The sequence below is a fragment of the Pinus tabuliformis genome, chromosome Q (assembly GCF_031772625.1).
Source record: "Pinus tabuliformis cultivar Carrire ecotype Pingquan chromosome Q, CPIR1, whole genome shotgun sequence".
NCBI lineage: Eukaryota > Viridiplantae > Streptophyta > Pinopsida > Pinales > Pinaceae > Pinus > Pinus tabuliformis.
In genome coordinates this window covers 1,220,464,292-1,220,477,815 of record NC_142296.1, presented here as the reverse complement: position 1 = coordinate 1,220,477,815, position 13,524 = coordinate 1,220,464,292, and the positions used below count along the sequence as shown (strand labels likewise).

The 13,524-nt window shown below is 39.0% G+C and overlaps 1 pseudogene; it reads left to right on the top strand.

Moving 5' to 3' along the window:
• LOC149224174 (WAT1-related protein At2g39510-like) overlaps positions 1-1,348 on the top strand; it is a 155,502-nt pseudogene extending 154,154 nt beyond the window's left edge.
• The last annotated feature ends 12,176 nt before the right edge of the window (positions 1,349-13,524 follow it).

Genomic DNA, 13,524 nt, shown 5'->3' with positions numbered 1-13,524 from the left:
GAGTCTCCATTCATCTAGTGGACTTGTGATCTTGAATGTGGATTGCCATTGTAATCATTTTGACTCAAGATGCATATCCACCTATATAGTGCTATCAATGAAAGATGAAATATAGTGCATGACGACCAGCATTATATGTGAAAATCATTTGGTCTAGATTTCCCATAATGGGCATCCAAATTCAGAATCCTTGCCATATATATATCTAATGTGTATTCCAACAATTGTTTCATTCTGTTAATTCTCCAATGAGTTACGGAGGATCCATTGCATATAGCATAAAATGTACTCTTGGTGAAGTTGGAACTGTACTTTGTCAACATCCCCATCATACTCAACATCCGTTAAAACATAGTGTCGAACCATGATTGGCAGGAATTTCTCAAATCTTCCACACTACAATCATTTTCTCACAGTCCTTTTTTTGCATGAAAGCGACTAAGGATGGGTCAGTTCTCATCAGTGGGAAAAGCATACAGTGAAGAGAACAATATGCCTCTCTTCTAAAACCTACGACGGACAAAAGAAAAATAACCATCAATCAGTCACTATTGGTCATACTTGGATTTTTGTATGTGAACAAAGGCATCCCGCATTGTTCTTCTTCCTCTAGATGATCCTCGATAGCATCTTAGGCAAAGCTTGATAATTTCTGCAAATGGATCTTGTGATATATCCCCCTTGCATAATAGGTTCAGGGTGTTAAGGCAATCGTCCCTTATTCCTCTTATGAATATAGTCTTTAAGATTTCCAGGTCTAAATCACTATGTTTAGATCTTTGCAAATTGTAGTGGAACTGTTCCACATAATCTTCTAGGCTTTCTTCCTCCTTCTACGTCATTCTAAATATCTCTTCCCTTAGGTCCATGGTCCTACAATATTCTTAGTACTTTGACAAGAACATCTCCTTCATATCATTCCATGTAGAAATGGAAGCAAGGCCTAATCCCATGAACCATCTCAAGGCTGCCCCTTTTAAGGTAGCAGGGAATAATTTTACCTTTTGAGCATTTGTTATATAATCATAGATTCTACACAAGACATCAAACTGAAATAGAAATGTATCCGGATCTTCCATATTCATCCCCTGAAAGGATGGTAAGGATGATAGAGGAATATTCTTCATAGGAGCTCCACCCCTAAGATTCCCAATTGGGAATTCAAAAGTGGTAGTGGTGGTTTCTATTTTAGCATTGTTATCATTGTTGTCCCTCATGATTAATTCTTCTAATCTCCTATAGTGGACGTTATTCCAGCTACGTTTGTGATGGTTCTACAGATGCGTTTAATGCATCAGATACTCCTGGAGTTGGCTATTTCACCGCACTACTTGGAACTGGATATTGATAAGTCTCTAAGTGCTTTTCCTTCTCAGGTGTCTAATGTTCCCCCTTGGTTTCCCCTTGGCCCTTGGTCCTCAAATTGTGGCTACTCACTTCCCTTTCCTTCTCATGAATCAAATCCTTGATATTGAAGGTATGATTGCTGGCCTTAGAATGATATGGTCCTGAGATGGAGGGATTATAGGTTGCTAATTTCACTATGGGAGTAACAACCTTATGCAGCCTTGTCTTCCTTCCCAAATCTTCACCCTTCATTTCTTTTTTATGACCCATAATTCCTGTGACTTATTAGAGTGGGGGTGATTTTAGTACCGATGTAAGTCCTAAAAAGTACACACATGGACCCTATGTGTATCAAATCAAACTCTAAGTATCTCATCCTTCGACAGTCGTGAGCCTGCCGAGGTATGTTAGAGCGATGTGCAGGTTCTTACCTCTCGTCTTACCACCTAGAAATTGAAGAGCTGAAGACACATTAATCAAAGCATAAAGATGTCCTAAGTGTCCTAATGATCACAAAAGTGAGCCCACCCAGGTATGTTAGAGCGATGTACAGGTTCTTACCTCTCGTCTTATCGCCTAGTAGGTGTGGACTCGGAGCACTTCTATATTAAACAAACAACTTGGCTAACTGAATCATCAACTTGCAATCCCCATCAACGATGCTAAAATGTGGTGTTGTTTTATCAACCTTAATTAACTCAGACTACAACATTAATTGTCAACCCATGGTAGGTCTTGTTGTTTCAATGGAGTTCACACTATATGTGCCGATACACTTCAGCTAAGCATAAGAAATTGTAGAAAAACTGTAAAAGGTATCGTTGATCTAGTTTACTAAATCAATCATGTATGTAGATATATAAAAACCATCTACAAAATCAAATCAAACTGCACAGCTATTGAAATAGAGGCGCGCCACACTTAGAGCTAACATATATTGCAGTTGGTTACTATTCCTTTGTTGTTTAACTCTATGTAATAGCATAAGATAAATAGAAACAAAAACAAATGAAATCCACGATATGTGCAGTAACAATGAGAAACTATAAATCAATAAACTGAACTAAAATGTACACTACCTAATTGCTGCAATCCCTACCAAAGAGGAAGGCCCTTCCTCCTTAGTAGGGTGCAGGAAGACACAAAAAGTGATTAAAGGATCAGTTGAGAAGCAATAACAACATCATTGTGCCAATTGATATTAAAATAAGTTCAAGAGTTATAGGAACAGAGTAACAGTACTCTTTTATATGCACCCCCGATACATAAAAATCTGAGTCTTTTATAACTATCACATCTTGAAAATTAGGAAATAGATCAACATCTTTGATTCTCATGCTAATCCAAAAAATAAAGAAGTTCCAATCTACTGCTAAATAAATATACATTAGTTACAACTACTTGAGTCTTGTTGCCTCAAAAATAAACAATCTACTATCGACAACTGTTATGTGGAATAGTACCCACATTTCTAGCTTTGATGCAATAGTATTTAGAAAATGATGGTTCGAGCTGACGTGGCATAACTAAATACAGAACTATTGGTGTAACGGTGGACCCACGTGAGGTGTAATAGCACCCGATGTGTAGTAGCAACTTGTAACAACACCGATGTGTAGCAGCGACCTGTAACATCACCGATGTGTAGCAGCAACCTGTAACAACAGCCACATGTAACAACACCTAGTATGTAGCAACGATATGTAACAGCATTCAGGGTGCAAAAACAAACTGTTCTACCCTTTCCTACAACTAAGTCCTACTGCCTGTTTTCTTCTGCAAGCCAAAACCTGAAAAAGATAAACTTCTCGACATGTTTCTTCAATGCTCGTCTAGTTAGCCTAAAAATTAAATAAAGCTTCACATTTATTCAGTAAAATATAGTAAAGCAACATGATAGTAAAATGGATAAAAAAAGTAAGAAAATGGGGAATTTGGTCATATAAGGGCGTAGGTCTGAAGGACATAAAGGTCAAAACAAGGGAAAGAAGGTGCAGAAAATGAGTGAAAAACCACATGCAACAGTAGTGTCTTAGATGAAGAGCTCTAAAAACCTCCCTGCTTATAAGCTCTTTTGTTACAAAGGCTTGTTCGATCCACTCTTGCCGAATATGTCTCTATTTCAGGAATCTTGTAGACTCATAGACGTGCTTCATGGTTTGATGATGATACCTTTGGTTACTTAGGACAATCTATGATGTTATCCTTCTTGAGCTTGGGTGATATGTTCTCCAATGGATTCTTGGACGGTGAGTCTTCCCTTCCCACTGGGAGGGAATCCTACCCAAGGTGGCATAGGCGCTCCTACGTCACTTACCTGCGATGGGTTTGGTGTTGACTAGTGAGAGGTTACTACCTCGCTTACCACATGGCGACAGTACCAAACCCTGTGTTGAGCCTGTAAGCAACTCCATGGCACTTGATGAAACCTTCAAGTGCCTCAGAAACCATCCTAAGAGACCAATAATAGGTATCCAACCTGCTAAGAAGGCCAGGTTGAAGTTCATTTAGGAAACGTTGGCAGCTCCTCTGATCCCAAGGGAAAACTCCCTTTGACATTAATCCAATGCTTGTCATGCAACACAACAACTTGTAACTGGGGAAAAAAGGCATGCAAGTGGATAAAGTCGCTACTATCTAGCGTGTTTTCACCAAAAAATGATCATCTAGACATAACTTATTAGATGGATCGAAGTACACCATGTAAGGCCAATTTTACCATAGTAAAATTGCTTTCACTATAAGAAACTACTTAACAAACCACATTTGTTAAGGTATTTCTAGTTAAGCTTATGAGGAATAATTAAATAAATCATTATTATCTAATTATCTCCTAGGAATAATTAAATAAATCATTATTTATTTGATTATCTTCTAGGAATAATTAATTAAACCATTGTTTAACTAATATTCCTTATCATATTTGACCCAATCATGAGAAATAATTAGATAAATCATTATTTTTCTTACTTTTCTCTAGCAATAATTAATTAAGCATTATTTAGTTATTATTCCTTGTCAGACTAAGTCCTCTTGGAATACTTAAACAAATCATTACTTTTTTATTATTCGTTAACAACATTCCTTGACATGAAAAATAAATCATGTATTTATTTCTTATTTCTGAATAGAAGTATTTAACCAATTTAAATACTTTTTCCCTCCAACCAAATATAATAAAATATTCCAAATTGTTAATTTTAAATTTTGGTTAATAATATTATATTATTTTCCATTATTCGAGAATAACCCAATATTTTGTTATAAATTGGAGGGGTTTACATCCTTTCTTCACTTGGGATCATTTTCATTATTGTAGTCACTGTTGTAACCTTTATTATAATCATTGTCACTCACCATTTGTCTTTTTCATTTGAGTTCCCAATGAACTTGAACAATTTTTTTGCTGGTTTTACACATTGTAGAGGAGAGAGACTCTATAGAGCTAAAGAAATTAAGGATAGCGAAGAACCCATCCCATAGAGGGGGATTGGTAACATCATTTGTTCACTTCATTGGTGTCATATAATAAAATCTATTCTTTATATCTGGTTTCCATTGAGTTATTGGAGTTATTTTCACTTAATTCCTTATTTCATCTTGTTGTTTACCTATTTCTGTTGCATAGATCAATACTTTGGCAGGTTTTGTTTCTATCATTTGCTAGAAATCCACATTTTTTATAGTCATTTTTACTATTAAGGTTGTTTTTCATCTGTAGCCTAAAGTGGTTTCCTTTCATTCACTCTCGATAAGAACTCTACACAATAGATGGCGACTCCGCTGCATTTTTAATTCTGATTTAGAAACCTAGGTGACCTTCAGTTTTCAACTTAGGGTTTTTCTTTTTTTAGTCCCTTAATGTTGTTTACTAGCATTCTAAACCTAGATCAGTCAAATTTCAAACTTCTGAAAGTTTTCTGGTTATTTCCGCAGGCGACAGGAATGAGCCACACTATAAATCGAAAAATTTTCGGTGACCTACCGCATGAGAATTGAGGAGAAGAAATCACACTTTTCATCCCCAAACCTTCAATCTAGGGGTCTAGAGTGCACTTTCTAGCCCAAAAAGTGTGATCTCCCCTAAAACATGTTACTACTTGTGATTTTAGGGTTTCAGGAAAATTTTCTTATCATTTTCTAGGTTTCTTCGAGAGCATTCTACTAGGTTGGTTGACCACTGTCTTAGCCCTCTTAGGCATTGATCTACTTTCTTTTGCTCATCGAAGTGAAATTTAGTCCCCTATGGGCTTCTAGTATGCTTCCACCTTTATAGGAGGAGTTTAGTTGAGTAAGAAGTCTAAGTTCTTGCAAAGCTTCCAGCCATACATATCAAATCTATACCTTTCTTTTTTAGATCTTTAAAGATAGGTTGTTTCCATCCAAAGTTTTCTTTTGAAGGTTGTTTGGTCATTTTTCTTAGGATGCCACTGTTGGCCCTAGGTTCTACACCCATGCCCCTATATTTTGCATCGATTTCCCTCACTGGTTTTTGTTGTTGCTGCACCACTTTCTAGTACCACAATGTCATTTGGTCCTAGTCACACCAATGCTTATATCTCTTGGCCATTTTAGTGTGTTTTTAGTTGATTTTGCCACCAACCAACATCATGTTTGCAAACCCCTTTTGGGTGGGGTTTAAATAGTTGATTTTCTATTTATTTTTTGTTTTTAATTTCAGTTTATTTACAATGTTTCATCAATCTTTTTATTTTTTCAAACACGATTTGGGCTTAATTAATAAACAAACATATTCACACACACAAACACACCTTATGCGAAGGGTTCTTGGTTAACACCGCCAAGCCAAGACTTAACTTAATTAATTTATCTCCCAAAAAAAGATAGAGACATTTTTTTTTATTTCCTTTCACCATTTCTGTGTCACTTGATTCTTACAACCATTGCACCACCAAGGCATTTGTTGTGGAGACATTTAGGTCTTCATCCCCAGTTTCCACTTGGACATATTACTCCTCCCCACAGGGTTCGTGTTATTCCTCCCCTGAGTTCCCATATTGACTCTTCTTCTAGTTCATATGATTCCTCATCTAATCATGAGCCTCCTTCACCACATACCATCATCATGTCAGGATCCACTGCAAGTGTAGGAAACCAACCTGGTAGTGGCTTCGTTTCTATCCTGGTAGTCACATCTAGTGGAGCCATTACAAGAGATGTTCCAATAACTTCTCTGCTTCCTTTTATGGTTGGGTTAAGTCTTTCAGATTTCAACCAGTTGATAAATAACCCCATACACCACGATGCTAGTTGGCCAGTTATGCTAACTAATATTCCCTTCGACATTCCTAGGTTTGAGCGTAATTCTGGAGAGGACCCCACTAATCATGTCCGCTCCTTCCATATGTGGTGTTCATATAATTCCATCACAGATGACTCCATTCGTCCTCGGTTGTTCCAACACACACTCACTGGAGATGATGCGAAGTGGTACATTGACCATCCCTTCGCTTCTCATTCCAGTTTTGCGACACTTGCTAAAGCATTCCTTTCATATTTTAAGTTACCTCTCTGATAGGACACCGGGATGGAGCTCTTGACCACATTTCATCATTCCTCTAACACTCATGTTTCGACCATGTCCAAGCATGGCGTAGAAGGAGGAGCCTGTGTCATGCTCCTTCCTTCTAAGAATGCATCTACCTTGATTGGTTTCTTAGGATTCTTTTAGTGCCCATTTCCAAAGATGTCGCATCTTACTTTCTTCAGACAGAGGAAGAGGCTCTTCAGATTGCTTTGAGATATGACTATATTTATGCTCAATCCAGTTATGTCTATACCATTATACCAGACCTCCCTCATCCTGCTAGCGTCAATGCACTGGGGCCATCTCATGCCACTAACTGTATCATTGGACCTATTTCACATTCCTCGTCGTATACTTAGTAGAGTTATGGCTATCCACAGGGGGGCACCGGTTCCTCCAACACTTATCCCCCTCTGCTAGCAACATGTATTCAGGACAAAGCACATCTTATGCATTCATCCAACCACATTAGCATATGTAAGGGCAAGTTAGTTCTCAAGCTATCTACCAGATCATTGCCCCTTTACCATCTTACACCTATGCAAAATCAAGTGCTCCAGCCCCTCAAACATTAGTGCTGTAGCCTCCCATGCATCCTTAGCCCCAGAAGCCACTGCCCCCTTAGGGTCAAGTCTATGCATAGTAGAGTGCGTCCAATCCCCAAAGTTTGAAGCAAAAGAATAAGGGCAAGGGTAATAAGGGTAACCAAGGTAGTTAACCTAATCAAACCCAAGGGAGCCAACATAACACCAAAAATTAGCAACATGGAAATGAACCCAACCAGAACAAGGTTGTTCATATGAACAAGCCTTGTGCATGATGTGGTGTGCATGGAAATTATACTCATGGGTGTCCCCTCTTACCTCAGATGCGAAAAATGTGGGAAGCCCAAGCAAATTCTAGAGGTCAACCACCCATGCAGCAACCACCTTAGCATCATGCACCATCTCAACCAGTCGTGCTTATGAACCATTTCCCTTGGCAAGGATTTGTTGCTACTCAACCTCGGCAAGGTCAAGCAGCCCACCCTCCCCAACCTTTTGGTCCTGCTGACTACCATATTCTCATAATGAATTTTGACAGGGTTATTACCTTTGATGTCAACTTGCAAACTCGGTCACATCAATCTGACAAGCCATCGACTCTATTTGAAACTAAGCCCAGAACCAAAGAGCCTACTGAGTCTCTTACAACATCAAATGGTCCTTTACAGATCCCTCAGCCTAAGGTTGAGTCAATTCCCAAAATCCCGAAAGAGCCATTGTGTCGTAATGCGGCTTCTAACTGGGCTACCCACCTGTATAGTATAGTAGATGACTTGGCGCAATCACCTATCGACATTTCAACACCAATCATTCCCATCTCAAAAGAAAGATCTATTAACTACTTTTGCGACGGTAGATCCTTCAGATAATCATTTGATTGTATTTCTCATTGACATGTTAGAACATCCTCCATTACCATCATCCATTTCTTTCCAGATACCAGTCTGAGTCTGTAATGTCATCATCTCCCGATGCATTATTGACCAAGGTGCATCCACCTATCTAACTTTCACTACCATTGGCAAGAAAATCAAGTCACTTGATCTATCCACATCCACCATCACTTTGTGTTCTTGGGACAGTCACACCTCCCAGCCTCTTGGCATGTATCACAATGTGCCTCTAGATTACAACATTATATTGGGTCGTATTTACACTTATGCCATGTCACCCATCGCATATGTGATTTTCCACAATATCTGCTTCCCCTATGAAGGGAATATCATCGCAATCGATTAGTTGACGTACTACAAGCTGTCATCCTTGACCTCCCCCAAGTCCATTATCTCATCGATGTCTACGAAGCAGTCTTCCACCCCTCTCACCAGTGTTTAACCCATAGTCTACAAAGGCTCCACCTTCTTGGGTGCTTTCCTTGGTCCTCCCCCTCCCATCTCTGAGCCCAGCTCATCGAGTGTTTGCATGTTACAAGCATCAAGAGATGCTCAAAAGAAGTCTGGTACCTCTTCTCAACAGTTATTTCCACAACATCTTGATGTTGTGACTTCAAATGAGCCATCAGGATCTACCCCTCTAGGACTTCCTCCTTTTGTGGATGCCTCTCCTTTGTTCCCATAAGGAACTCTTCCTCCAAGTCTTAGCCAACTAGGAATAATTTTTCTAGGACATTATCCTGAAGGACAAATACCCTTCTTGTTTCCTGCTATTGGAATATTTTCTGCCCCTCCCATGGCTTCGTTGAGACTCCCTAATATGACTTTGGGGATCCTATTCTAGTACATTGATTCTCCAGCGAGCACTCTGCTTGGCTAGCTCATACCATATCATGCTTTTTCCCCAGTTCAGCCAGTCCATACGACCCCTATAGCTGCTCCAGTCCCACCACAAACTCAATAGGAACCCACTAATGTTGCAAAAGCATCGAGACATGGGGGAAAAGGCAAGAAGAAGGAATATAAGGACAAGGCTCCCCAAGTAATGCCACATACCTCTAAGCCTACAAAGTCTACACCTCATTGCCCCTTTTGTGAATTTGTTGGGCATGCAACCAATAACTATTGTGATCTCCCTCTTCTCAAGTCTGTAGCCAACGATACATTTCTTGAGTCTAACATCCCGATGGTCCATGTTACCTTACCTGACTCTGCAAAGAAACTTAAATCGTTGCATATGAATCACCCTTGATCTTTGTGTGATAACTACAACCATTATACCCATCATTGTCCTTGTCTCTACGAGTTTCATGAATACCTTCAGGCAGTTCGTGAGTTTGAGGCCACTCGTAGTGGGTCAACTAGCCCTCTACTTGTGAGTTATGGTTCCAATCCTACACAAGAATAGGGGGAATTTGGTCCCATCATTGTGATCCCTCCGCCCGATGTTGAGATGATGAACTCCATAGTCCATATCTTTTACCTATCTTCATCCTTGAGATCCTCTCAGGAAAACCTCTCTGAGCTTCCCATGCGTGCCTCTGTTGAACCTCCCTTGTCAAAAACCTCAATCTCAACATCAGTATATCTCCCACCTACTAGCTTGTCATATACCATTTCAGATGATGCATACGTGAACCTTTTTTCTCAAGATGATGCACCAGGGACTGTCGCCACATGATGTAGTACATCTTCTTCACTTCCACCCATCTTCCATTCCAATGAGGAAATCATGGAAGACATGACTACCCCTGATTACCCTTTGGAAAATATGCACCATCGTGCATACCTCATCACATATTTGAGAACCCAAAAGTTTTCCCCCCAGTTTACTCATGATGACTGACGACGTATCTAATACCAGGCCCCTTGCTAACTTCTCATCGGTGATGAACTTTATCGTCACGGTTTTGATTGTATCCTTCACCGTTGTCTCACTCATCATTATGGCTAGGATGTTACATCATCGTAAGGAATTCGGTAATGGGGAATATCTCTTAGAGGATTTTAAAGGCCAACTTCTTCCTACTCCTTGCAATGCACTCTACCTCAGTAAATTTTACCCATAGCATATCCAATAGATGTGTGTGTATTTATTTATATCATGAATTTAGGTAGGTTGCATCATGCCATTTCTTGTCTTTTTAAACTTTCAGATGGATTGATCATCCACGCTGTATATCGGTTATTCCAATGGTGCAAGTCGCTTCTCCAAGAATCTAGCCTTGGTAGCATGGGCCATTGTCACCTCGTTATATATGTTAGTCCATTATAACAACGTGTGCATTGGATCTTCCACCAATAACCAGGTCGAATATGACACAGTGATAAGTTTGTTAATTGATTCCCTTGCTCATCACATCCTTCATCTTCATATTTGTTTATATTACTTGTTGCTTTTCATGTAATTGAATGGTGTGTATCGTTTGGATAACCAAGTCCTATTTAGAAAATATCTACGAGTTAAGTTGTTGGTACATTAATTTGAAACCATTACTTTCAGTCATGTTCCTAGATCCCAAAATAACTATATAGATACCATTGAAAACAATATTCTATATTGGGATTTATCACATGTATACCACTGAAGACAACCATAACCAAAACAAATGGTGAGCCACAATTGTCATATAAAAGATGCATAACCACATTATGTATCGACATATAAAAATAAATGTGTTTGCAGCCTACCACTCTAAATACATCTAGTACACCCATAGCATATTGGGTGGCACATAGGCCCCTACATCTCCTTATCATCCTTTGGAGGATCTCATACAAAGTTGGTTCGAGATGCTTGAATCCCTTTTTTGAGCACTCGGAACATAATGGTGTGCCACAAACTCTTCCTGCTAGGGGCATCATTCCCACCTTTACATACCATGTCAGTCCTCTCCATCACATATGACTCTGGGAAGTATCCCATGCTTGGGGAAATGATGGCTTTCCCATGGCCATATTCTCACTTGGTTAACATAAGTCTCAGCCTAGATCCCACTAGATCTAGGTATGGTCAATTATCCTTCCATTCCTTGGATAATTTTGTCCTACCGGCCTCTCCAGCGAGCCATATTCACATCGGATATCATAGATGTTTGATACCATATCTTAAAATATTCTAATACATGTCATAACACCTTTACCACATAATCCCCATGTTTGAATTAGTGGGTGACAATGATTCTAGACCTCCTCTAGTAGTTCATTCTCGTTTTCCTCTTCCCTTAATTCTTCATGAAGAACCATCATTCTAGGAAGCATTAAGGCCATCTTTAGACAAGTAAGGCAACCTTCCTAAAAGTCACAGACCCTGATTTTGATGGTTGGATTTTCCACTATGATCTCCACAAGATTTAGGGCCTTTTCATCCTCTCCAAATTCACCAAATATCAATGTGAAAATGAATAAAACAGGAAGGAAAACACCCTTTTATAGGAAAACCTCCTGTTAGTGTCAGTGTCTTCACACTTCCATCTGTGATCAAATTGATATTTTTCATGCATATTAGGTGTCTCATTCGATCAGCTGCATTCCATTAGGTCATGGATCAATTGATGGGAGTAGTTTCACATCAATTTCCCTCATGACATCCACCTGTTGACCTGTTTACACATTTTCTTTAGTCATTTACTATCATCCTGTTTCATTTCATTTATAAAAACCAGTTTTAGGGTTTAGTTTCATTAGGTCTTAGGTTTTGTCATCATGGTCATCCTAATTGAATAAAAAGGTTTGCGGGTACACAAGGAAGATAAAAAGGTTCATAGAGTCGTAAGTTTACTTCTGTTATGCTAAATAAAACTCTTTTACCTCAAAACTCTGTTTTGAGGTGAAATTGAGCATTTGCAGTTAATGAATCACTTGATGTAATTTTATGTAATTTTATTTTCCTAATATGTAATTGAATTGCTCCTGGTGACCTGGTGACAAAGTCAACTCCTACCACTACAAAAAGTCTGCAAAAAGGCAAAAGTCATATGTAAGTGAAACAGAGCATTTGGAAAAAGCTGACAAAGCATTACAAAAGTGGGTTTTGGTTAATGAAAAATTAAATGAGAAGGGATATAAAAGCCAATTCATGGGTTTCATGTCTTCATTGTTGAATTGAAAGAACCACAGGGAGAAAATCGTGATTTTGAGTAAAGAAGGAAAAACAGGGGAAAAAATTGAAGCATCTTCTTGGTGCTACACACCTGTTCTTTGCCACTGCGCATTAAATTAGCGCTGCGCACCTATTGCAGTTTTACAGTTTAACTTTGGTCTGGCGTTGCGCATTAAAAGTGTGTTGCGCACCTGTTCCTTGGCGCTACGCACCTGTTAGAGAAGCCAGAATCGCCTCAAATCACCTCCAAACTTCCTAAAAAACCAATTGATTCGTGTTCCAAGTAAGTATATCACTCCTCCTTGCTAAGAAGAGTTATGTTTGGTTGCTTAAGTATGTTTGACTTCCTTTAGAGCAAACCCTAGCTAAATGGTAAACACAAACCCTAACTAGTTGAAAGAGTTTAATTTTAATTTGGCGTCCACCATATCAGAGCTTTATTATAGCGCAAGTTTTCAAACTGTTGCATATTGTGATTATCTCCGATATCAAAACATATGATATCAAATGAGCAAGGGAATCAATTAACAAACTTGTCACTGCATCATATTCGACCTGGTTATTGGTGGAAGATCCAATGCACACGCTATTACAATGGACTAATGTATGTAACAGGGTGACAATGGCCCATGTTACCGAAGCTAGATTCCTATAGAAGCAACTCACACCATAGGCATAAATGATATACAATGTGGATGATGGATCCATCTGAAAGGTGAAAAGGACAACAAACGAGATGATGCAACCTACCTAAATGCATGTGAGAAATAAATACATGCACATAAATTGGATATGACATGGGCAAAATGTATTGAGGTAGAGTCCATTACGAGGATTAGGAAGAAGTTGGCCTTTAAAATCCCATAAGAGATATTCCCCTTTACCGAGGTCCTTACGAATGATGTAAGGTCTTAGCCATAATGATGAGAGACAACGAAGAAGGATACAATCAACACTGTGATGATAAAGTTCATCACCGATGAGAAGTTAGCAAGAGGCCTAGTATCAGATACATCGTCGATCATCATGAGTAAAATGGGGGGCAAACTTCTGGGTTCGCAAATATGTGATGAAGTACACACAATGGTG